This window comes from Dasypus novemcinctus, chromosome 14, assembly GCF_030445035.2.
Source record: "Dasypus novemcinctus isolate mDasNov1 chromosome 14, mDasNov1.1.hap2, whole genome shotgun sequence".
Taxonomy (NCBI): domain Eukaryota; kingdom Metazoa; phylum Chordata; class Mammalia; order Cingulata; family Dasypodidae; genus Dasypus; species Dasypus novemcinctus.
Genome location: NC_080686.1, coordinates 71,695,878 through 71,722,111, shown reverse-complemented (window position 1 = coordinate 71,722,111; position 26,234 = coordinate 71,695,878). Strand labels below are relative to the sequence as shown.

The window sequence follows — 26,234 nt, the reverse complement described above, 5'->3', positions numbered from 1 at the left end:
CAATAACTTACTTTGAGCCACAGCAGTGTTTTAAGTGGTGCATAAGAACTTCCAACTAAATGAAACTGTTTATTAAGCTTGTAATATATTGTTTTCATTTACAGATGTGCTGCAAATTGGTGCTCTTTGTTTTCTACATTTATTCAGTCTAATCTGCACAATAACATTCTAAATCAAGTCAAATTTGAATGTTCACAAGCAGAATTGTCATGAATTACTTTTTTATCAAATCTGGGTAAAGTGCCAAGGCTGAAATAGAAGACACTGATCATTTTTTCATACTCTTATATGAAAACATAGGAGGAAACATTCATAACCTGGGATTTGATGGTTATTTCTTAGATATGACACCAAAAGCTTGAGCAACAAAAGAGGAACAGATAAACTGGATTTCATCAAAATTAAAACCTTTTGTATATCAAAGGACATTTTCAAGAAGTGAAAAAATGACCTAAAGAACCAATACAATGAGAGAAAATAAGTGCTACCTATATAATCTAATGAGGATTTAATATCCAGAGTATATACATATTCATTTTGAAAGCTAGTTTTTATTGCAGTAATGTACATACAACTCACAATTTTCCATTTTAACCACTTTCACATATAGAACTCAGTAGAATCAATTATATTCACAATCTTGTGCTACATTCACCAACATCCATTACCTAAACATTTTCAACACCCATTAAGCAATAACTCGTCCTTTCCCTCAACCCCTGGCCCCTGGTAACCTGTAATCTACTTTCTGTATCTATGATTTTGCTTCTTCTAGGTATTTCATATAAGTGAGATCATAAAATATTTGTCTAGTGTTTTGCTTATTTTACTAAACGGAGTTTTCAAGTTTCATTTATGTTGTCACATGCATCAGAACTTCATTTTTTATGGCTGAATAATATTACAATGTATATATATACCACATTTTGTTTATCCACTCATCTTTTGATGAACATGTGGATTGCTTCCATCTTTTGGCAATTATCAATAATGCCACTACGAACAGTTATGTGTAAATATCTGTTAGAATTCCTGCTTTCAAGTCTCTTGGACATATACCTAGAAGTGGGATTGCTCGGCCACATGGTGATTCTATATTTAACTTTCTAAGGAATCTGCGAATTGTTTTCCACAGCAGCTGCACTGTTTTACAAGCATACCTCAATTTATTTGCACTTTGTAGAAACTACATATTTTACAAATTGAAGGTTTGTGGCAAACTGCATCAAGCAAGTCTATCAGTTCCATTTTTCCAACAGCATGTACTCAGTTGTGTCTCTATGTTACATTTTGGTAATTCTCACAATATTTCCAGCTTTTTCATAATTATTATATCTGTTATGGTGATCTGTGCTCTGTTAAATTTGGTATGATTTTTGGCATTGTTTTGGAGTGCCAAGAACCACACCCATATAAAGACTGTGAACTTAAAAACTCTGTGTATGTTCTGATTGTTTCCCTGATCAGCCTTTCCCCCACCTTTCTCCCTCTCCTTGGAGTTCCCTATTCCCTGAGTCACAACAATATTGAAACTGGGCCATTGAATAACTTTACAATAGCCTCTCAGTGTTCAAGTGACAGGAGGGTTGCACGTCTCTAAGTTTAAATCACAAGCCAAAATTTAGGGCTCTTGCACCAAACAGTCAAGTTGTAAATGCAAAGGAAAAGATTTTGAAGGAAATTAGAAGTGCTACTCCAGTGAACACATGAATCATAAGAAAACGAAACAGCCTTATTGCTGATAAGAAGGTTTTAGTGATTTGGATAGAAGATCAAATCAGCCACAACTATCCCTTAAGCCAAAACCTAATCCAAAACAAGGCCCTAACTCTCTTTAATTCCATGAAGGCTGAGAGATAAGGAAGCTGGAGAAGAAAAGTTAGAAGCTAGCAGAATTTGGCTCATAAGGTTTAAGGAAAGAAACGGATTCCATAACATAAAAGTGCAAGGTGAAGATGCAAGTGTTTATGTAGAAGCTGTCCCAGTTATCCAGAGATCTAGCTAAGATAATTGATCAAGGTGACTACACTAAACAACAGATTTTCAATGTAGATGAAAAAGACTTCTTTTGAAAGTAGATGCCATCTAGCACTTTCATAGCTAGAGAGAAGTCAATGCCTGGCTTCAAAGCTTCAAGGGACAGACTGACACTCCTGTTAGGGGCTAATGCAGCTGGATACTTTAAGTTGAAGCCAATGCTCATTTATCATCAGGAAAATCCTAGGGCCCTTAAGAATTATGCTAAATCCACTGTCTGTGCTCTATAAATGGAACAACAAAATGTGGATGATAGCACATCTATTTACAACATCCTTTCCTGACTACTGCTCAGAAAAACAGATTCCTCTCAAAATATTGATATTTTGAAATATTGAAATATTTTGAAATGTTTGAAATGTTGACAATGTACCTGGTCACCTAAGCGTTCTGATGGAGATGTACAATTAGATTAATATTGTTGCAATGCCTGCTAATACAACATCCATTCTTCAGCCCATGGATCAAGGAGTAATTTTGAATTTCAAGTCTTAAAATTTAAGAAATATATACTGTAAGGCTATAGCTCCCATAGATAGTGATCCCTCAGATGGATCTGGGCAAAGTAAATTGAAAACCTTCTGGAAAGGTATGGCAGTTTTTTATTATTTATGAATTCCAAAAATAGAAAGTGGATTGTGTTTGTAAACTGGTCTGTTCCTCTGGGCATATTAGATTGTATTAAATTCAGAGGTTTCCCTTTTATTGATTAAGTTGTAATTAGGGTTTTGATTCAGCCATGTCAGTAGGGCATTGAGTGTCTACCCCCTTGGTGGGCAGGGACTCTCAGAGAAAATGACACAGCAGAGAACAGAGTTTGACTTTTGATGCTGGAGCCCTGGAAAGTAAATATACAAGAGCAGAACACACAGGAATAGAGACAGCTCCTTAGACACAGGAGAGGCCCTGGGAAGAGGATGAGCCAGAGAACATACAGCTGCAGCTGAGCCCAAAGAGAAATGAGCCCCTGAAAAGTAAGAAGACTTATCCTAGCCTACTCCTGAGATTGAAAGACTCTGGGACCACAGAGCCTTAAGAGAAAGAGGAAGGCTGAATCCTTGCAGACATGTTGCTGAACATGTGGCAAATGACTTTGGGTGAGAAACTACCTCTAATGGTACCTTGAGTTGGACTCTTTAAGACCTGATAGCTGTTAGTTTCTACCCCAAATAAATAACTTTTATAAAACCCAACAGATTTCTGGTGCTTTGCATCAGCACCCCTTTGGCTGACTAATACAGGAGTCACCATTCCAGATGCTATTAGGAACATTTGTGTTTCATGGGAAGAGGTCAAAATATCAACAATAACAAAAGTTTGGCAGGAGTTTATTCCTCACGGATGCCCTTCAGGGGTCCAAGATGTCACTGGAGAAAGTAACTGCAGATGTGGTAGAAAGATCAAGAGAACAAGAATTAGAAGTGAAGACTGAAGATGTGACTGAATTGCTGCAGTCTCATGAAGAGCTGCATCTTATGGATGAGGAAAGGAAGTGGTTTCTTGAGATGGAAGCTGTTCCTGATGAGGATGTTGTGAACATTGTTGAAATGACAACAAAGGATTTACAATGTTGCATAAGCTTAGTTAATAAAGCAGTGTGGTAGGGTTTGAGGGGATTGACTCCAGTTTTGAAAGAAGTTCTACTGTAGGTAAAATGCTATCAAACAGCAAAGCAGGCTGCAGAGAAAACTTTCATGAGAAGAAGAGTCAATTAATGTGGCAAACTTCATTTTTGTCTTATTTTAAGCAATTGCCACAGCTACCCCAACCTTCAGCACCACCACCCTGAACAGTCAGCAGACATCAACACTGAAGCAAGACCCTCCACTATCAAAGCAATTATCATTCACTGAAGGCTCAGCTTATGGTTAGCATTTTTTAGCAGTAACATGTTTTTAAATTAATGTATGTACATTGTTTTTTTAGCTATAACTCTATTACACAGTTATAGACTCCAGTATAGTGTAAACATAACTTTTATATGCACTGGGAAACCAAAAAAATTCATGTGACTTGCTTTATTGCAATATTTACTTCATTGTGGTGGTCTGGAACCATACCTACAATATCTCTGAGGTATGCCTGTAGTCCATTTAGATTTTCATGTGTTTCAATCTTAGATAAATGGAAGCTTACATAATGTTTCTGACAATGATGATGACTTTTATTTGACAAAAAAATTAAGGATCTTTTTACATAGGCTAATTTTTTATATTAAAATTCCATTTGAAAAGTATAATATTTAGTTTCTATCTTTTTGTTTAACTATTATTATATAAGTTTTTATACAGCAAATACTGTCAGATACATGTAAAGCAGCTATGACACAAATGCTGTTGCATTTGGTGTTCTTAGAATAGATGGATGCAAGTAACAAGAAGTTACTGCTTCATTGCCAATAAGTCAAGTTTAATTTGCTTTTTTTCCCCCTTCCCTCTTCAACTGGCCAAAATACAAGTTCCACTGCAAATGCAACGACTGGCAAACACAGATGCCATCATAAATATATAATACTGCCAAATAGGAAACCCTACATTGACGAATAACAGAACTCCCCATAGCAACTGGAAGATATTCTGGGCAGCATATTTAAAATCTTGGAGCTATATTATAAATAAAATGCCTGCATCCCTTGTAAATGAAAAAATAGATTGATGGGTTCTTTGTTTCTTTTTTCTTTTGTAAACACTGATATTTACTGTTACTCAAAGAGCAATTTCTCTGTTTCATATTCTTAGTGGATTGAGAAATCTTAGAAATCTTTTCATTCTGAACTTCAACACACAAACTGCTATCAAGGAAGTCCTGCTGTGCTTTAAGTAAAATTTGCCACACTCAATTTAAAAACAACCACAACCATAAACATTTTTCAAACTTTGCTAACTAATGTGTAACCTAATAACCTGATTTGAGTGTTTAACAGCAACAGAATGATACTTCTCACCAACATTATCTGGCTTGGAGACAAAATGTGAAATCAACAAATATTAATAGCATCCACTGTGTGAGCAATACATGTTAGAGGGTATGGACGAAAGAAAATTTAAAACAAGATCCCTACTCTCCAGAAATTTTTCCTCCGGTTTCTGCAAATGACATATACACTTCATTAGAGAATATGATCCCTTGTGGGCTATCTTACAAGAAATATCACTTGCCCACAATTGTTCCAAATTCTGACCACACCGAGGCAAAAATTCTAAGCATCACATATTAACAGATAGAAAAGAAAAAACAGAAAAAGATCTTTTAAAGCAGAGCTAAGACATGGCTTCTTGGCCTCCTCAAATAGCTTTTGGTTTCCAACCCAAAAACTTTTACATTTTCTATCCTAATCATAATCAATATGTACTACCAATACTTTTTAGCAGTTAAAAAAGCCTAATGGCTTCAACATCTTAGACAATGTTTTCTCAATACAGATATTAATACAATACAATACTTAAAATTTAATTAAGTCTATGGATAGATTTTAAAGCCAGCTCTTTTCAGGAATGCTTTTATTATCCCCAAGGATAAAAGCATACTTTGTGTTCACCTGAAAAGCTATAAAAATGCCACAAAAAAAAAATTCCTTTCATTCACATTAGCATTTGAAAAATGCTTTGCCTACTGGTATATTCAGGTATTTTTCCAGCATCAAAGCTTAGTCAATGACTACATTTTCTACAATTAAACTTAAAAAATCCTTTGGCCACACCAAGGTTAATGTGCACTAGTGTGTGTATACTTATGTGTGTGTGTATATATATATATACACACACACACACACACACACAAAGCTCATTATTGGTACTAGCTCAAGTATTTCCTATTTCCATAAATATTAAATTACTAATAGCATATTTAATATCAGTCCTAATATCATTAAAATTGGGCTTTAAAAATTGTTATCCATCTCACTGTGCATATTAGGTAAATTGCTTAATCAGGAATTATTAACAAAAATATTCTATCACTTTTACAGCAATCTTAAGAAAGTTACATGTAAAATGAAAAAAGATACATATGAAAAATTTCTACAATTATTATTGTACTTGGTTTGATTTTTATCAAAATATGTCTGCTTTCTGTAGTTTAAAATGACATCAAAATAGCCCACAGTTTTTATAATTAAAATTTTTTTAAACTCTAGATGGCGTACTTTTATAAGCTTGTAGAAGGAAAAATATATAATTGAAAATGAAGCTTTTTAAATTTCTAATCAATGACCCTGTTAAAATTATGAACTCAAAAGCTAGTCCATCAATCTTTGAGATTTGTTAATAGTATAAGTATGAATTTAAAGTTACTAAACTAAGTGAGGCTATAATTAAAACACAAAATATTCCATTATTGTAAGTCTAGTAAATATTTCCTTGTGGAAAAACATTATCATTTAGAGAAATCTCATATAGAACAATGAAATATTTAGCAGTAAGACTCCAAGCGAAAAAAATATATTGTATGCACCTATTTTACATTTTACTTAACTTATATATTAATATTTTTTAAACTCTCTTCTCGGAAGCGGGTGTGGTCAAGAAATTGAGCTGCCGTTTACCATATGGAAGACCTGGATTTGATTCCCAGGACCTCCTGGTAAAAAAAAGAAAAAAAAGCCTTCCCAGAACTGCAGGGTGAGGCACAGGTCCCCAGGCTGTGCAGCGACACACCAAAACAAGACCATGATGCAAAAAAGACGATGATGCAGCCAGAGAGAAAGGAAAAGAAAAAAATAAAATCTCTTCATAACAAGACTGCATTTGTGCAGGCATGAGTCATTTCCAAATATTCATATATCATTATATAATATTTGAAAATAATTCCGCACATATGTAAAGACAACAATATTAAATCTACCAAGAAACTGTCCAGTACATTTACCAGAGCAACCGGTAACAACTGACAACCACAGGGCCTTTTTCTAAGTGCAGCTCTAATTCTTGGGTGCCACTTATGAAGCAAACATAAGATTGCCACCATGTCTATTTCCCAGATGCAATTATTTTTTTTATATCAGCATATACATTTTATTTCCAATTCTTTTTATCAAGAAAATATTGTAGTCTTTCTTCAATTGTTTTTATGTGGGACTACTCAGCTTTGATTCTCTTCACAAGAACTATAGTCATATTTATCCCAACAGTTTTTTAGTTATAGTAGGTGGCATATTGCTGAACTACCAGCCAACCAGGTTGTGTTGTTTCAGATCTTCTCTGTCATACCGAATATGACAGGTAGATCAGAACAATGGAACTGGCTCCCAAATCAACTTTCATTTGGCACCAATTCTCAAAAGGACTGGCTTTACCACTCTGGAAAACTTCAATTTGATTTTTAATTGATGTAATGTTCATTGATGTGGAGACAGTGGCCACGGGAGTTGCTGAGGGCAGGGAGAGGGGAGAAGAGATGTGATGTGGGGCATTTTCGGGACTTGGAGTTTTCCTGAATGATATTGCAGGGGCAGATGCAGGACATTATATGTCCTGCCATAACCCACTGAATGGACTGGGGGAGAGTGTAAACTACAATGTAAAATATAATCCATGCTGTGCAGCAGTGCTCCAAAATGTACTCACCAAATGCAATGAATGTGCCACAATGATGAAAGGTTGTTGATGTGGGAAGAGTGGGCTGGGGTTGGTGTGGGGTATATGGGAACCTCCTATATTTTTTAATGTAACTTTTTTTGTGATTTATGTATCTTTTTTAAAAAAGACAAAAATTTGATGTGATGTTGATGGCACTTGTTGTTATCTCAAGTTTTCAAAAGTATGTGATTTTTGATAAGCCTAAGCTTTCGTGGTCATTCACTTGATACATTTTAACATAATTCTTACTCAAGTTTACATGTAAATATTTACATTGCCTAAAAAAGAATTGAGTTCATAATTAAATTCTTAGTCTAACATTCCTTGTTGGTTAGGAATGACTGCGATTTCTTCAAAGTTACTAATCCATTCTCTGCCTACTTTGGAAAGTTCATTATTATATGGACTTCTACAGGTAGTGACTTACCTGCAAGATGTCTATCTCCAAGCTTGTTGATGGTAGCAGCAGTTTGTTGAGGTAGGGAAATTTTTCAGGGACTTAAACCCTTGAAAAATGAGTTGTATGTCCTTATATTTGTTTTCTTTACTAAGTAGTAGACATGTGATTGACCCTATTGGAATTCATTATTTTGTAGTTGGAAATGTTTTTGCAATGTTTTTTTCACAGACAACTTATTTTATTGCTTGCAGTTTCAAAATGAATGAGTCAAACCCACATCCTCTATTGTATCAGCATCTGCAATGAAAATGACTGGATTTAAACCTATAGTTTAGCATCGTACTCTGAAAAAAAAAAAAAAAAAAGAACTGAACTGACATTTAACAGCCCTCCTCATCCCTTCAAAGCTTTGAGAATGATACTGGAAGGATATGCTTTTGTCTTAATTCCAGCTGGGATTTCAGAGCTGCCTTAGCACTGGGGTGGAATTTACCACATTAAGATGGTAGAAAGAACATACATCTCTATATAAATGGGGAAGAAATTGTTTTAAATGAGAAAATCCTTTGTGGTTTCTCCTATTCCTAACTAGCATTACATTCTTGCTCAGAAAAGGGCCCCAGTTCCTGTTTATTAGTTAGGTTGGGGTACTTTTGTAGATTTCTAGGTAATATAAATTCTGTTCCACGCTTGGTTGTCCTTCTCTACCTCTATCAGCCTCTATCATTGCCAACATTTATCTAAGCCTTTTCTTATTTTTATCAGGCTCATCTGGAGCACTACAGGATTTATTTAAAGCTCTATAGGATTTTGTGTGTACTCTGATGTGTTTAGTAAGATCAGAATTAAAAATGAAATGTTTGCCAGTCTCTACAGGAAAATGGCCTTTCGGTCTCTGTGTGTGCTGATGCAAAGCATGTGACCTTTCTTGGAAGTTTTTACCACAGGGCCAGTGGAAAGATTTCTTCCCTGTGTACATGCTTTGATGGCTAAGTGGTTGTGACTTCCTACAGGGACTCTTGTCACATTTGGAACACTGAAAATGCCTTTCCCTTGTGTGTACTTTGAAGTGTTCAGTGAACTTAGCCTAGCTGGTATAGTGCTTGCCACACTACTCACAAAAGAATGGCTTCTCCTTGCTGTGAGTGACCAGGTGAGACTTCATAGCAGGCTTCACACTGAAGCTGTCACACAGGGGCACCTGAAAGTCTTTTCCCCACTGTGCACTCTCAGGTGCTCACGGAGCCTATATTTGGTGGCAAAGCCTTGGCCACATTCACTGCAGGTAAATGATTTCTCTCTGGTGTGCATGAACCGTAGGTCAAATCACACTCTGGGCACAGGAAGGGCTTTTCACCCAGGTAGAAACTCTTCCTGCATTAAGATACTGCAAGGGCTTTTCTCCTGTGTGCACTGTCCAGCTGAGACCTTGTGGGGAAGCACTTATTGTACTTGGGGCAAGAGAATGGCCTCTTCCCACAGTGGTCATACTGGAGAGCCTCTATGTCCTCCCTCAGGAGAAGGCTCTAATCACAATCAGGGGACTCAGATAGCTTCTCTCCTGAGTGCACACTGGAGAGCTCAGACTTCTCAGACAAGACCATGTTGCTTGCTGGACTGAAGACTGGCCTCTCTCCAGTGTTCCATCACTAGTGAGCCCTCATGTGATTCTTCTGGAGAAGAGTCTTGCTGCATTTGGGATCCGGTAAGGGTCCAAAGGAATAGGAAGACGATATAATTGGAAATGTCATTTACTTTCTCCTGTATTTACAGCTTCTTGGCTTCCCTAAAACAGCTGCCCCTTGATAACTGGATCAAAATGCCTATCAGCAGAAGAACAAATTACGTGTTGTGATTTCTGTGATCTTTCCCAATTTCTGAAGGATCTCTCCCATGTTCATCTGTTTTGGGAATCCCATCATTAAGAGAAAGTCTCATAATTGATTCTCATTACATACTGGTAAAAGCTCCTTCTGCCATGCCTTTAGATTCTGCCATCCTTGTTCTGTGAAATAAATGGCAATATCCTCAAAAGAAAGAAGTGACTGAACCAAATAGGCAATGGACTTTTGCAGTCCTGCCTGGACCCAGCTGGAAGAAGCCAACTGTCCCTTCTTGGCTTGCAGGAAACTTTCCACAGATGCAATATGTTTTAATTAGACTTTTTGGGCATCCAAATCTCTTTAAACATAAATCAAGTTTTTTACATTAAAAAACAATGAGTGCATAAGTTTTCATATTACTCTTGCTTTTTGCTATGCCCACTGAAAGTTCAACTTTCTGTACCCCATTGTATTTGGGTTATTGTAATTGGGTATAGAAAGAAATATGAATATATATAAATACATAGATAGATAGTAGAGATAATTAGATAGATACAGATACATATAGATACAATTTCTTTTATAAAGGCCACTGACCCATCTTCACCTCCTTCTCTTAAAAATGTTTTTAAAAAGTTATCAAGGGCTACTGATATAAATCAAATGAATTCAGCTTTACTTCTAAGAAAATAGCAATAATTCTACCTGTATTCTTATTTTTAAAATATTAAGAGGAAAAAAACCCATTCCATTCTATATACAAAATAAGCATGCTGTCCTGGTTTTGCAGGCCGTTCTGACAAATACTACAAACTGGCGTTAGTTTAAACAACAGGAATTTATTGCATCATAGTTTCAGAGGCTAGGACATTTGCTTCTTCCCAGGTTTAGTAGCCAGAAATCCCTAGGTTCCTTGGCTTTCTTGTCACATGATTATGTCCTCTCCTTTCTCTTCCAGGCTCTGTTGACTTCTGGCTTATGGCTGCTCCCTGGGGAATTCTCTGTCTCTGTCTGAATTTCATTCTGTTTTTAAAGGCTTCCAGTAATCTGGATTATGACCGAACCTCTTCAGTTGGGCCACACTTTAACTAAAACAATATTTTCAAGAAATCTTATTTACAATGCACTCACAGCCACAGGAATGCAGATCAAGACCAAGAATATGTCTAAATTCAGACACGTAATTCAATCCACTATATATATTTCAGTTCTTTATTATAGCACCCAGCATAGGGTTGCAGGAAAAGCAGAATAGAATGGGAAAAGGGGCGAAAGATACAAAAGAGAGGATAACAGGAAGATAGAGGCAATAAAAAAGACTGCCTTAATGGAGGGATACTGGTATGGGATACCAATGACAGATGATATATGACTGACAGGGAGCTGTACAGAACATATGTCCAGGGTGCATGGTAATGTTTGGATATACTCATAGTGGCAACAATTAAAAACCACAGTAGGGGGGGTACTGGGTTCCTGGCCAGTGGTGCTCTGTCGTGGTCCCTAGGGGAGCAGCGACAGTCTCCCAGGTACAGTGGTGGGGACCGGGAGGGAGTGAGGGTTCAACAGTGAGCTCCTGATACTAATGACTATGCTTGTGAGCTGATAAACCCAAAATAATAACAAGGCCTAGAGCAACTTTGTGCCTGGGAATTTCCTTCTGTCAGCCTTCATGTTACTCAAATGTGGCCAGTCTCGAAGCCAAACTCAGCATGTAAATGCAATGCCTTCCCCCCAGCGTGGGACATGACACCCGGGGATGAGCCTCCCTGGCAACGAGGGACCACTATCAACTACCAACTGATGATGCAACTGGAAAATGACCTTATACGGAAGGTTCAATGCGGATCAGCAGAATATCCATGTCTACATAAAATACCATGACTTTAAAATGCTGTTTGACCTAAAGTAAGGGGGAAATGGAAAGGAGAAATGAGTTTATATGGCTACGAGTTTCTAAAAAAGAGTCTGGAGGCTGGCAGAAGGTTTGCCCTCATGCACAACTGAGCAGAGTCAGAGAGACAGATAAAGCAGATACAACCCCCAGATATTGGTTCCTTTGAGGGCTAAAGAGACCCATGGGAGTTATGGTCATGGCCGATGGGGTTAACTACCAGGGCAGATGGCCCCTCTTTGGAAATGGTGTTTATGTGTGATGAATCTGGACTCAGATGGGATCTCCCTTCATAAGACTTTCATGCTAATGTGCTGGAGGTGCAGTTAATGTTGGGGTTTAAGATATATTTAGGGGATTTGAATCTCTGGACTGACAATGTGATAGCCAGATCCTGAGCCTCAACAGACTCCAGCACCTACAATCTGATTTATTGGACTTACCACACTCAGCTAAGATGGAGGTGAAGAAGGACAACCACCACACCATGGAGCCTAGAGTGATTACAACTGAAAATGGGAGGATTGCATCCAGCATCCAGGTGGAATCTGAGCCTCCTCTTGACATAAAGGTGCAATGGACACAACCAATCCAGTGTCCACATAGAAGAGGTGGCATTGGATTGGGAAAAGTGGACATAATGGACAAAGGGTATGGGGAAAGGCAGGAAGAGATGAGAGGTGGAGGCGTCTTCGGGACATGGAGCTGCCCTGGATGGTGCTTCAGAGGTAATCACCGGACATTGTAAATCCTCACAGGGCCTACATGATGGAATAGAGGAGAGTATGGGCCATGATGTGAACCAATGTATATGAGGTGCAGAGGTGCCCAAAGATGTACTTACCAAATCCAATGGATGTGTCACGATGATGGGAACGAGTGTTGTTGGGGGGGGGGAGAGGGGGGGTGGGGGGGTGGGGTTGAATGGGACCTCACATATATATTTTTAATGTAATATTATTACAAAGTCAATAAAAAATAAAAAAATTAATAAAAAAAAAAAAAAAAGACTGCCTTACACAATCTCAATATAAGAAACAAAGGAGGTAACATAAAGATCTCTACACAGAATCACTTGCTTCTTCCAATTATGGTCTTTAAGTAACTGATGCTAACCTAGAACAATGGCTCTCAAATTTTAGTGGCCTCAGGAACACCTAAAGGGCATGTTAAACACAAATTGCTAGACCCCATCCTGAGTTTCTCATTTAATAGGTCTGTGGTGGGACTCAAGAGTTTGTATTTCTAACAAATTCCCAGGGGATCACACCTTAAGAACCACTAACTAGACCTTTTTATAGCCCATTAATCATTCTTAGCCATTCACAGTATCCTTAGAGTTGGGGAAAATTCTGGAGCCATGAAAAATTCTCTAGCTCAAACTCACAGGTTACCAAAATTCATACAAATCCCATACACAGAAATCCAAAAACCCTTATTCCTCCAGATAACCAGATCCACCATTAATATTTTGCCAATTTGCCATATTATTCTATCTATCCATTTATTTTTCTATCTATCTATCTATCTATCTATCTATCTATCTATCTATCTATCTATCTATCAATCTATCAATTTCCTGAACACTTGATATAAGTTGTATATATAATGATCCTTGGATACTTAATGCTGCCATGTACATTTCCTAAGAACAAGGATATTAATTTATTTAACCAATTTAAGTGCAGTTATCAAATTCAAGAAATTTAAAATTAATATAAAGCTTACAGTCTATATTCCAATTTTTCACATCCCAATAATGTCCTTTTAAACATTTTCTCCTCACTTATTAGAACCTGTCCAGAGTCATGTATTGCATTTAATTCTCATTGTATCTTTTTTAATCTTTTATTTCACAATATAATAACAATCGATAATCCTTTCATTCATTTCTCCTTTTGATCTCATGGTCTCGATAATATTACACAACTTTTTACAAATTGGAGACATAAAAGATTCTTTTTTGGAATTTTTCATTAGACAAGTAGTAGGTTTACAGAAAAATCATGAATAAAATAGAATTCCCATATGCCACCAAAATATTAACACTTTGTTTTAGTGTGATAATTTGTTACAACTGATGAAAAAACATTTTTATAATTGTACAGTTAATTATATTCCAAGGTTTACATTTGGGTTCACTGTTTGTTTTCACAGTCTATGTTTTACTTTTATATTTATTTTAGTAACATACATACAACCTAAACTTTCCCCTTCAACCACTTTCAAATATAAAATTCAGTGCTATTAATCAGATGGTGGGCTGCCATCATGACCATATTTTATCAAACTTTTCCATCAACACAAAAAGAAAATCTGTGCAATTTAAGTATTAAATCCCAATTCCCTATTCCCACCCTGGCTCCTTGGTACTTATATTCTAGTTTCTGACTCAATGAATTTGCTTATTCCAATTATTTCGTATCAGTGAGATCATACATTCTTCATCCTTTGGTGTGTGGTTTATTTCATTCAACATGATGTCTTTAATGATCAGAACGTCATTTACTTTTAGCACTGAAATATTTCATTGCATGTATATACCACCATTTATTTATCCATTCATTGGATGATGGACACTTGGGTTACTTCCATCCTTTGGCAATTGTAATACTACTATGAACATCAGTATGCAAATATGTTTGAGTCCCTGCTTTCATTTCTTTTTGGTATATACCTAGAAGTGGAATTGAGGGAGCATAATGGTAATTCTATACTTAACTTTCTGAGGAATCACCAAACTATCTTCCATAGTGGCCACACAAATTTACATTCCCACCAACAATGAATGAGTTTTTCTATTTCTTCACATCCTCTCCTACACTTGTAATCCACTACCCCCCGTTCCCCCCTTTTTTAAAAACAGTAGTGATTTTAGTGGATGTTAAGGGGAATTTCTTTGTGGTTTTGATTTAAATTTCCCTAATAGCTAATGATGTTGAATATCTTCTAATTTGCTTGTTGGTCATTTGTATGTGTTTTTTGGAGAAATGTCTATTCAAATCCTTTGCCCATTTTAAAAATTAGGTTCTTTGTCTTTTTTGTTGTTGTTGAATTGTAGAATTTCTTTTCATATACTGGGTATTAAATCCTTATCGGATATGTGGATTCTTAATATTTTCTCCCTTTGTGCAGCACTATGTACCCCCAGAAAAACAGGTTCTTAAACTTAATGTATTCCTGTGGGTGCAAACTCTTGAAAACAGGACTTTTCATGAGGTTACTTCAGTTAAGGTGTGGTCAACTGAATCAGGGATGGGTCTTAATCCTATTACTGAAGGTCTTATAGGGAAGGTCACAAGAGAGAGAAAGTTGGAAGCAGCAGTCAGAAGCTTGCTGTTAACAGAATCCAGAGCAGAAGGGAGAAGTCAGGAAAGGCTGCAACGTACATTAACAATGCACAGAATGGCCAAGAAACAGGGATCACTGGCAGCCAACCTCAGAATGCCACTGTCTTCTGGGAAAAACCATCACCCTGATGTAGTCTTATTATGAACTTCTGGCTTCAAAACTCTAAGTCAATAAATTCCCACCAACACAATGCATGGTATTTGCTTTAGTAGTCAGGAAACTATTAATAAAACAACTCCAATGACTAACTTTTTAAGTGTTTTTTACAAGAAGGTGTGTTGGATTTGTCAAATACTTTTTCAACATTAGTTGAAATGCTCATTTTTTCTTTTTGACTTTGTTCTGTTAATGTGGTGTGTTACATTAGTTAATTTTCTCATGTTGAACTACCCTCGCATACTTGGGAAGTATCCCTTTCAATCATTTTGTATAATTCTTTTGATGTGCTGTTGCATTTGGTTAGCTAGTATTTTGTTGAGGATTTTGTAATCTATACTGAAAAGTGATATTCACTTGTAATTTTTTTTTCTTGTGTTCTTTATCTGACTTTGGTATGAAGTAAGGTTGGCCTCACAGAATGAGTTAGAAAGTGTTCTCTCTTCAGTTTTTTAGAGGAGTTTGAGTAGGACTGGTGTTAATTCTTCTTGAAATGTTTGGTAAAAATTCACCTGTGAATGCTGGTAGGCTTTTAATTACTGATTGAATCTCCTTGTTATTGGTTTGTTGAGATCTTCTATTTCTTCTTGAATCAGCTTAGGAAGTTCGTGTGTTTCTAGGGATTTGTCCTCTTCACCTAGGTTATCTGATTTGTTGGCATACAGTTGTTAATAGTATCTTTGTATAGTCCTTATTTCTGTAGGGTCTGCAGTAATGTCCCCCTTTTCATTTTTATATTAGCTATATATGCCCTCTTTTTTTTTTCATCTTTGTCAATCTAGCTAATATCGTGTCAATTTTATTATCTTTTCCAAGAAATAATTTTTGGTTTTATTGACTTTCTTGTCTTTTAATTCTGTATTTCATTTAACTCTCGTCTACGAAATAACTCTCGTTATTTTCTTCTGTTTCCTTTAGATTTAGTTTGCTCTTCTTTTTCTATATCCTCTAGTTTTAAAGGTAGCTCTCTGAGCTGAGATCGTTCTTCTTTTTTAATGTAAGCATTTAGAGCTATAAGTTTCCCCTTCAGCATTGCTTTTGCTGAATCCCAGAAGTGTTAGCAAAAGTTGTGTTTTCATTTTCATGTGCCTCAATATATTTACAATTTTCTCGTTATTTCTTCTTTGACCCATTGGTTGTTTGAGTACATTGTTTAACTTCCACATATTTGTGAAGTTTCCATTTTTTCCTCTGTAATTGATTTCTAGCTTCATTCCATTGTGGCTTGAGAATATGCATTGCATAATTTCAATATATTTTCATTTAGTGAGATTTGTTTTGTCCATGTGCACTAGAGAATAACGTGTATTCTGCTGCTGTTGGGTGAAGTGTTCTATATATATATTTGTTAGAGAGCCTAGCTGATGTAGAGCATTGTTCAAATCTTCTATTTCCTTACTGTTCATCTGACGATATGCTCTATACATTTTTTAAAATGATTTCTTAAAAAGATTTTTTATTTCTTTCTTTGCTCTTACCCCCCTTGTCTGCTGTATCCATTTGTTGTGTGTTCTTCTGTGACTGCTTGCCTTCTTGTCATGTGGCACCAGGAAACTGTGTCACTTTTTTGTTGTTGTGTCATCTTGTTGCGTCAGCTCTCCGTGTGTGCGGTGCCACTCCTGGGCAGGCTGTGCTTTTTTTACATGGGGCGGCTGTCCTTGCAGGGTGCACTCCTTACGTGTGGGGCACCACATGCGGGGGACACCCCTGCATGGCACAGCACTCCTTGTGCACAGCAGCACTGCCCATGGGCCAGCTCACCACACAGGTCAGGAGGCCCTGGGTATCAAACCCTGGACCCTCAATATGGTAGTCGGATGCTCTATCAGTTGAGCCACAACCACTTCCCTGTTCTATACATTGTTGAAAATGGTGTATCAAAATCTCCTGTTATTAATGTAGTTTTATACCATCTATTTCTCCCTTCAAATTGATCAATATTTCATTTATACGTTTTGTGGCTCTGCTGTTAGGTACACATATAATCATTACTGAAATGTCTTTTTATTGAATTGACCTCTTTATCAGTATATAATGAATGACCTTCTTTTTCTTTCATAGCAGTTTTTTACTTAAAGTCTATCTTACCTGATATTAGTATCGATACTGTAGCTCTGTTTTGGTCACTGTTTTAAGGCATATTTTTTCCATTCTTTCGCTTTCAACCTACTTATGTCTTTAATTTAAGGTGAGTCATTTGTAAACTGCATGCTTGGATCATGCTTTTTTTAAATACATTTTGCCAATCTCTGCTTTATGACTGGAGAGTTGAATCCATTTACATTTAAAGTAACTACTGATAATGCAGGACTTTTTTATGCCATTGTGCTCTTTTTGTCTGTTTTATACCTTTTTTGAACCTCAATTCTCCCATTAATCCCTAACGTCCATATTTATTTGTTGTTGTTTTTTATTGTACCAGTTTGAGTTGTTTCTCATTTCTTTCTTAATATATTTTTCATGTATTTTCTTTGTGTTTACTACAGGGTTAAAATATAACATCCTCAGTATATAACAATCATATCTGACTTGATACCAACTTATCAATAGTAGCATACACATATACTGTTACTATACTCTTCCATCTATCTTTTTTTGAACTTTTTACAAATTATATCTTTACACACAGTATGTCCCAAACCACAGATTATTCCTTTTTAGGCATTTGCTCTTTAGCACCTGTAAAAAGAAGTGAAGTTATGTACCAAAAATACAATATAATAATACTGGCATTTACAATTACCCATATGACTACCTTTATTTCTTTATGATGCTTTGGTCCACTGTCTGGAATCCTTTTCTTTCAGTACCAAAGAACTCTCTTCAGCACTGCTTGAAGGATAAGTGTAGTGGTAATTAACTCCCTCTGCTTTTATTTATCTGGGAATGTCTAAATCTCTACCTCATTTTTGAAACAAAGTCTTGCAGGATATAAAATCCTTCTTTGGCATTTTTTTTTTTCTTTCAGCACTTTAAATACTCTGTATTATTACCTTTGGCCTCCATGGTTTCTGATGACAAACTGACACTTATTGGGAATCCCTTATGCACAACTCATTGCTTTTCTCTTGCAGTTTTCAGAACTCTCTGTCTTTGGTACTAGACAGTTTGACTAAATGTGTTTGGGGTTATCCTGTTTGGGGTTCATTGAGCTTCTTGGATGTGTTTAATTGGTATCTTTCATTAAATTGGGGAAGTTTTCTGCCATTATTTCTTTGAATATTACTTTGTCCCTTTCTCCTTTTGGGTCTCCCATATTGCCTATATTGGTACCCATGAGAGTGTGACACAGGTCTATGAGTCCCTGTTCATTCTTTCTGCTCCTCAGCCTGACTCATTTCAATTGTCTTGTTTTCAAGATCACTGATTCTTTCTTCTGCCTGTCCAATCTGCTATTGAAACCATAGGGAATTTTTCAGTTCATTTATTGTGTTCTTCAACTCCAATATTTCTGTATGGTTTCTACTGAGAATCTCAAATTTCCATTTTGCTCATTCATTGTTTTTCCTTATATCAAGTAGTTCTTGCCCCATGTTTTATCTCCTTGAGCATATTGAGATTTTTTTTTTCTTTTAAAGTCCAAAGTCTGATCCTCTTCATTAAAGGTCTCTGGATTTTTATCATGATCCTTTGTACATGCCATCATTTCCTGTTTCTGTGATGTTTTGTGATCTTTGTTGCACACTGTATATTTTTATATATTTCAAAGTGTTAACTCTGGGATTTATTGCCTGAGCTGTCTGTTCCTTAAGTTTGTATCCAGATAGTGATATGACAGATTTTCTTGAATGTCAGGAGCTAATAAAAACCAACAAATCAAAAAGCACCTTTCACTGTTTTAGCAAATTGGCTATGCTGTGGCTAATGGTCTTTCTGAGTTTAACCCTCCTATCAAGATCAGCCTGAGGCAAAGGCAAAGTGCAGGATCCATTCGGTTTTCAGCTTGGAGCCCTGAAGCCTATTGCTTTTACCTGGGCTTTGACATGTTACAGACCCTAAGAATTCCCCATTTATAGTTTAAGTAGGTTCACTGAACACCCCCTCTACTCCCTTTGAAATAGGCTTCACCTCCTCCTAGGTGCTCTCTGGAGTCACTTAATGCAGGTAATCCTTTGCCCCAGGCTGCTTCAACTTAATTGTTTCTCACATCATCCCACCTATTTGAAAACTGCTTCTCTGCCTCAGGACAACTTTCTGAGAGAGGAAGGCTGAGACGTCTTCCCTAGGGCAGTCTCTCAGAATTCTACCTAATATACTGGCACTGATACACAAACACCCCAGTACATACAAAAAGGCCACTCTGCTCTCTCTGGAATAGGGCCAAGGGCCCACAATGGAAATGCAAGTTGTCTTCACCATACATTGTAGAGAGGGTAGGGGAATAGCCAATTATGGGGCTAGGAGATTCTTCTATGGATTTAATGGTGTCTTTTCTTGATTAAGCTCTTGTCAGGTTAATACAGCCCTCTAACTGATCTCCATCCTTTTAAGGATGGTTACTGCCTTTAACTTTGCTCTGCCACCTTTGCTGAAGGGGTGTTGGAACAATGGCTGCCCGCAGAGTAGCCCTCAGGGATATGCAATAGCTGATCAAATTAGTGTTAAGTGATCAGACCACCCCACCCCCACCCCCATACCTTCACCCTGAGGTTGGAGGACTAGGTCTAAAGGTCTCATCCTGGCACCAGGAAGCTGCACCAGAGTCAAAGCTCCAGTTCCCACTGCTGCCCACCATGAGGCTGGGTGAAGGGGATGATAACAGTAGGAAGGGTGAAACTTACTGGTCTTTATCACAATTTATCAGCCACTTTCTCCTGCTCATCTCTGAATGCTGCAGTATTCCCCCAGACTCCAGATTTTCAAAATAGTTGATTCAGACTGTTCCTGCCCATTCAATAGTTGTTTTGGTGGAGAGATTGACTTTTAGAGCTTCCTATTCCACCATCTTCTCTCAAACTTGACAACCTTATCTGTCACTTTTTCTTTACTTGCTCTTGCTCTCTGATTTTTTGGGAACATGCATACAGCATAAACTTTCCCATCTCAATCACTCATATAATTAATCCCACTGAATCCCATTCAGTGGGATTAATTATATTCACAATATTGTGGTATCCTCACCACCTTCCATTACTAAAACGTTCCCATCCTCACCCCCCCAAACAGAAACTTTACTATCATTATGCATTAATTCTCCATTTCCCAAGACCCCTGCCCCTGGCAACCTGAACTCTACTTTTTGTCTTCATTAACTTACATATTCTCCCCGATTTTCTATATAATTACCTTGGGGCTTAAATGTTAACACCCTGTATCTACAAAAATTTTGTTTGCTTTGATACCAACTTAACTTCAATTATACCCATAAATTATCATGTATACTATCTCTCTTCCCCCATGCTTAGGTAGTTCTTGTCACAAATTACACATTTATGAGTTCAAAGTCATTATCATTGCATTTTATGCAGTTGCCTTTTAGATCCAGTAGGAAGTAAAAAGTGGAATTGAAAACCACAGATATAGTGGTACTCACATTTATATTTACCAAAGTCATTACCCTTAATAGAGATCTTTGTTTTTTCATGTAGCTTCACTCTATTGTCTATTGTCCTTTCCGTTCAACCTACAGAATTCTATTTTGCATCTCTTGTAGTCCTCATCTAATGGTGATGAATTCTCTCAGCTTTTATCTGGGAATGCCTTAATCCCACCCTCATTTTTGAAAGAAAATTTTGTCAAATACAAAAATTCTTGGATGGCATTATTTTTACTTTCAGCACTTTAAATATCTTCCCACTGTCTTCTTGCCTCCATGGTTTCCCATGAAAAACTAACACAATTTTATTGAGGTTCCCTTCTATGTGATATGTTGCTTCTCTCTTGAAGCTTTCAGGGTTTTCTTTTTGGCATTCCAGTTTGATTAAAGTTTGTCATGGCATAAGCCTCTTTGGGTTTATCTTGGTTGGCATTCATTGAGCATCCTGATATGTGTATTTCTGTCTTTTGTTACATCTGGGAAGTTTTCAGCCATCATTTGTTTGAATATTCTCTCTGCCCCTTTCTTTCATTTCCTGGGACTCTCACAATGAGTATATTGGTACACTTGATTGTGTCACCAGTTCCTCAGACTCTTACTTTTTTTCTTTCTGCTGCTCAAACTGATTTCAATTGTCTAAGCTTCAAGTTCACTAATCCCTTTTCTGCCAGCTCCCATCTGCTGTTGAACCTCTCCTAAGGAATTTTACATTTCTGTTTCTGTTGTCTTCAGCTCTGGTTCCTCTTTGTAATTTCCATCTCTATTGTTATTCATTTTGTAGTCATCTATTGCTTCTCCAATTCTTTTGATTCTCTGCCCATGTTTTCCTTTAGCCCTTTGAGCATATTTAGGACTTTTTAAAAGTCTTTGACATGCTCTTGCTATGATCCTGCTCATTGATGGTTTCTAATGTTTACTTTTCTCCTTTGCCTGGGCCATCGCTTCCTATTTATTGGTATGTTTTTTAATCTTTCGTTGGAACCTGGATATTTTGTTATTTTTATGTTACCCCTGGAATTTACACACTGAGACATCTGTTCCTTAAGCTTGTATAACAGAGCTTTCCTTGAAGGCCAGGAGATAACCAACCCGCAAAACATGTTTCACTAGTCTTTGCAAACTGACCTGGGAGAGTGCTCTCCTTCAGAGCTCAACAATACAATGAGTTGAGGGAACAGCTCCACGCCAGAGCCTAGGGGCCTCTATGATCCTTTCTGTACATGTGTCATCTTGGGGATACCCATGTGGCCATAGGAATTTCATTTTCATGGATATAAACATCCCTTCTTTCCTAGGAAACAGTTTCCTCACAGTTCCAAGCACTGCGACATATGTTCTCTAGTCAGCAATCCCTTGTTCCAGGCAATCACAACTTGACTGTGCTTCCACAGTGTTCTATAGGGGAGTTCTGTGAGCTGCCTTCTACAAGTAAATCAAGTTCTGGGACAGCTAGATTGTGACTAGAGTCTTGGTTCAGGCCTTGGGGCCACAACCAGACAGAACTGGCCAGACATACATGCTCCCAGTTTGTGCAAGAGTTATCTACTCCCTCTAGAATTGGGACCAGGAATCTGCATTGGGAGTGTGTGGCAGCTTTGCTGTGAGTTCAAGTTCAACTAGGGTGCCATAAGATCCTACCACCTGTGTCTTTTTTTATATGGCTCTTATGTTGTTACTAGACTGAGCTGGTGAGGGGAAGGAGGGTTCAACCAGGGTGCCGCAAAACCCTACCACTTTTAAACTGCCTTTTTCATGATATGACACTTAGGCAGCTACTGCAACCCTTTAAACTATTTTTTTTCCCCAAGCCTTGAGACAGATGTTTCTGCTAGTTCTTGCTAGTCATTCAAAACAACTGTTGTTGGATAGAGTCCTGAAAATCCTCACTCTAACATCTTGATTTGTAGCTATAGGTTTTTTAATAGATGCTCTTTATCAGTTTGATGAAGTTTCCTTCCACTGCTGTTTTGCTTTTTTAAAAAAATCATAAATGGGTGTTGAGGTTTTGCCAAATGTTTTTCTGCATAGATTGATAGGATTGTGTGGTACAAAAAAAATTTTTTTTTCCTTAATATGATGGATTACAATGATTTTCAAATACTGAATTAGTCTTGCATTTCTGGAATAAACCCCACTTGGTTGTGGTGCATTTTTTTCTTATATATTGTAGGAATTGATATATTAATTTGCTGAGGCCTTCATGTCTATGCTCATGAGGAATACTGATCTATAGTTTTCTTTTCTTTTGACATCTTTTTTTTTCTTTTGTTATCAGGGTAAGTAAGGCTAGCTTCATATGAGCTGGGAAATGTTCTCTCTTCTGGAAGAGACCGTGTAGACTTTGTGTTATTTTTTCTTTTAAATGGTTGGCAGTTTCTAATAAAATTATTCATATACTTACCATACAATCTAGTAGTAACACTCAAGGATATTTATTCTAAACAAATAATAATTTATGTCCATACAGAATTAATTATATAATGTTCATAGAAGTTTCACTTGTAATAGCCAAGAACTGGCAACAACCCAAAACTTCTCCCTTAGGTGAAGGGATATATAGACTGTGGTACTTCATACAATGGAATACTTCTTGGTAATAAAAAGGAAGGCACTACTGATACATACTAAAACTATGATGAATCTGAAGGGTAATATGCTAAATGAAAAAAAGTCTCAAAGAGATACAAACTGTATAATTCAATTTATATAACGCTGTTAGAGAAACAAAATTATAGTCATGGAAAACAGATCAGTGGATGTCAGGTAGAAGGGGAGAGCAACAGGACATGGCTCAGAAAAGAGCAGAGCTACTTTCTTCTACTGTAAGATGAGGGTAGGCAGAGTATGTGACACCTGATATTGGGCATGTTTTTATCTGGTGCCTTCTTTCTTCTCAGAAATAGTACTCTCTGTTACCCACCAAGAATGAGAAGGGAGATAGGGAATATGAGAAGTTTAAAAGGAAGGAAGTTCAAAATAGTTCTAGTTCGAAATAGTTCTCATTGACTTAATAAAGTAGCATCTTAAATTGGTATTTTAGTTTAAAAGTCCCTTCTAAAATTCTAGAGCTCTATAAAATGAAGTAACAAGAAGTTACTTTGAAGAGTAAATGGTCTACGGTATTAGAAAAAAATTCTTTGAAATATTTGCCAATAGAAAGGTGAATTTTAACCTTAAAGCATTCTGAAACACTGGTCTTCCATTTCTGTATTTTCTCCATTCTCCAAGTCATTATTCTTTCGGTTAAAACTGTTTAAAAAGGCATTTTTCTCACCTCTGCGGGATTAAGAATTGAGCTGCAACAAGATAATGCTTCTTTGGTCATTTATAATTATCTGCTTACTTTAATTAGATTCTGAAATATCTTTCTTGGTATGTCTAAAGTAAAAGTTTTGTTTGTTAAAATAAAAGAGGTTAGATGATGACTATATACATCAGAAACATATATGGCTAACGTAACAGAAAATCCAAACACTATGACTTAAGTAATTACATTTATTTTTCTCATGTAATATTAAGTCCAGAAGTTGGGCAACTGTTCAAATTAATTCAGCTGTTCAACAATGCCACCAGACCCCAGCCTCTTCCTAATCTTTCTGCTGTACCATCTTTCAGTGGAGCTTTCATTCTCATATTTGTCATTTCATAATTGTAAGATGGCTATTGCACCCTAGACATTTTTTGGCATTCATGTCTACAAGGAGGGAAAAGAGGCGAAAAGCCTCATTTCATAAAGCTTTGACTTTTTAATTAGGAAAGGAGGTTCATGCCAGCACACTTATTTCACCAGTCCTAACTAGGTCATATATGCTCATACCTTAGACCTGCACTATCCAATATGGTAGCTATGTGCCACATGTAGCTATTTAATTTAAAATTAAATATTCATCTTCTCATTTCAAGGGTTCAATAGCCACATATGGCTACCATATTAGACAGCAGTGACACAGGGTATTTCTCCTTCACTGTAGAAAGTTCTGCCTTGGACTAATCACAGACCATAAGGAAAGAAACCACCATGTCTGGTTTGGAGCAATCATGATGTATCCCACTCACTCACACTCCTCCCAATCCCCATCTCCAGGGCCTTGGGTAAGGTCCTATTCCCTCTGAGGAAAAGGAATCTTTTTTGCCCATTATGTGAACAAAAATGGGAACTCTTAACAAGGAAAAAGTGGAGGAAATAGCAGTTGGTTAGGCAATAGTCTACCACAATGGGATTATCAGTACATTTTAAATGAGATATAAAATTATTACACATTGATAATGTGCTTAATAGAAAATTCTCGGAAAGAAGTTAAATAGTTAGAAAAAATCAAAGCTAAGGCTGACAGCTAGAGGAGACACTAAATTACTTATTACACAAATATAATTGCTAAAGTAAATTCTTCATGTAATCTAGTGACTGATGAAAGGAAGTTAAGGGATGGAGTGAGAATAAGATATGGGCACTATTTTCTTTATAACAAACATAAATAGGCTGATCATGTTGAAAATGCAATTATTAATTTTATGTGCTGAAAAAGTACATCTGTCATAATAAAGATTAGTTGAGAAGAATTATCTTTAAATGGGAAGAGTTATTTCACAGAAAATAATAATCAGCTGCTCACTACTCATAGCAGAATAAAAGAAAAAAAAGTTTACTAACATTAAGAATTATTCAAATCGTTAAAAAGAAACTGACAGCAACAATAGTTTTCTTCCGAAAGATTTCTAGGTTATCAATTATCCCACTATCCCCACCTGTCCAAATCCAGCAATGACATTCTACAGCAGCCTCTGTATATTGTTGGTAAAAAATATATATTAATTACAAACTAATACTTATATTTGACCTGAATTAACAACTGGCTATTTTAAGAAATGAATTGTCTGAATAAAGTGTTTGAATCTCAAAGTCTTTTCTATTCTATTTAAATATGCAAAATATTGTTGAGGTAGCATAATGGTTGTTCATTAAGAAAAAAGGAATAAGAAATTATGATTACAACTAAGGGGTGATAGAATATGGAATTGTAATAATTTTGTTTCTAAAGAGAGTTAGCATTTAATGATATTTTCCTAAACTAAAAATAACTTAGCCACAGTCTCTTTAATCTGTATTCTCTACAATCCCTAAATATTTTTATGCCATTTATAGTTAAAAGATTCAAATTAAATATAACTTTCATAAAGGTTAAATTTGAGTACTATTGCACATATTAATCTTAAAGTATTTTGTAGGTAAAAATCCCAATTATGCTTTATGGAATAAAAAAATCTTTACAAAAAGATATTGCACTTTGGGCAACGAAGTATCTTAAACAAGGTTTATCAGGGTAATATTGTAGCACACAAAGAAACAAGTTGAACAGCCTCACTGGAATGCAGAGTAAAATCTAATTTGATACCATAAATAGTCAAAATAATTTATAAGCATAGTAAATTTGAATCTATCAACTGTGTATTTCCTATTACC

The 26,234-nt window shown here is 36.5% G+C and overlaps 1 pseudogene; it reads left to right on the top strand.

Moving 5' to 3' along the window:
* The window catches only part of LOC105746026 (tigger transposable element-derived protein 1-like), a 32,083-nt pseudogene extending 28,174 nt beyond the window's left edge, over positions 1-3,909 (top strand).
* The last annotated feature ends 22,325 nt before the right edge of the window (positions 3,910-26,234 follow it).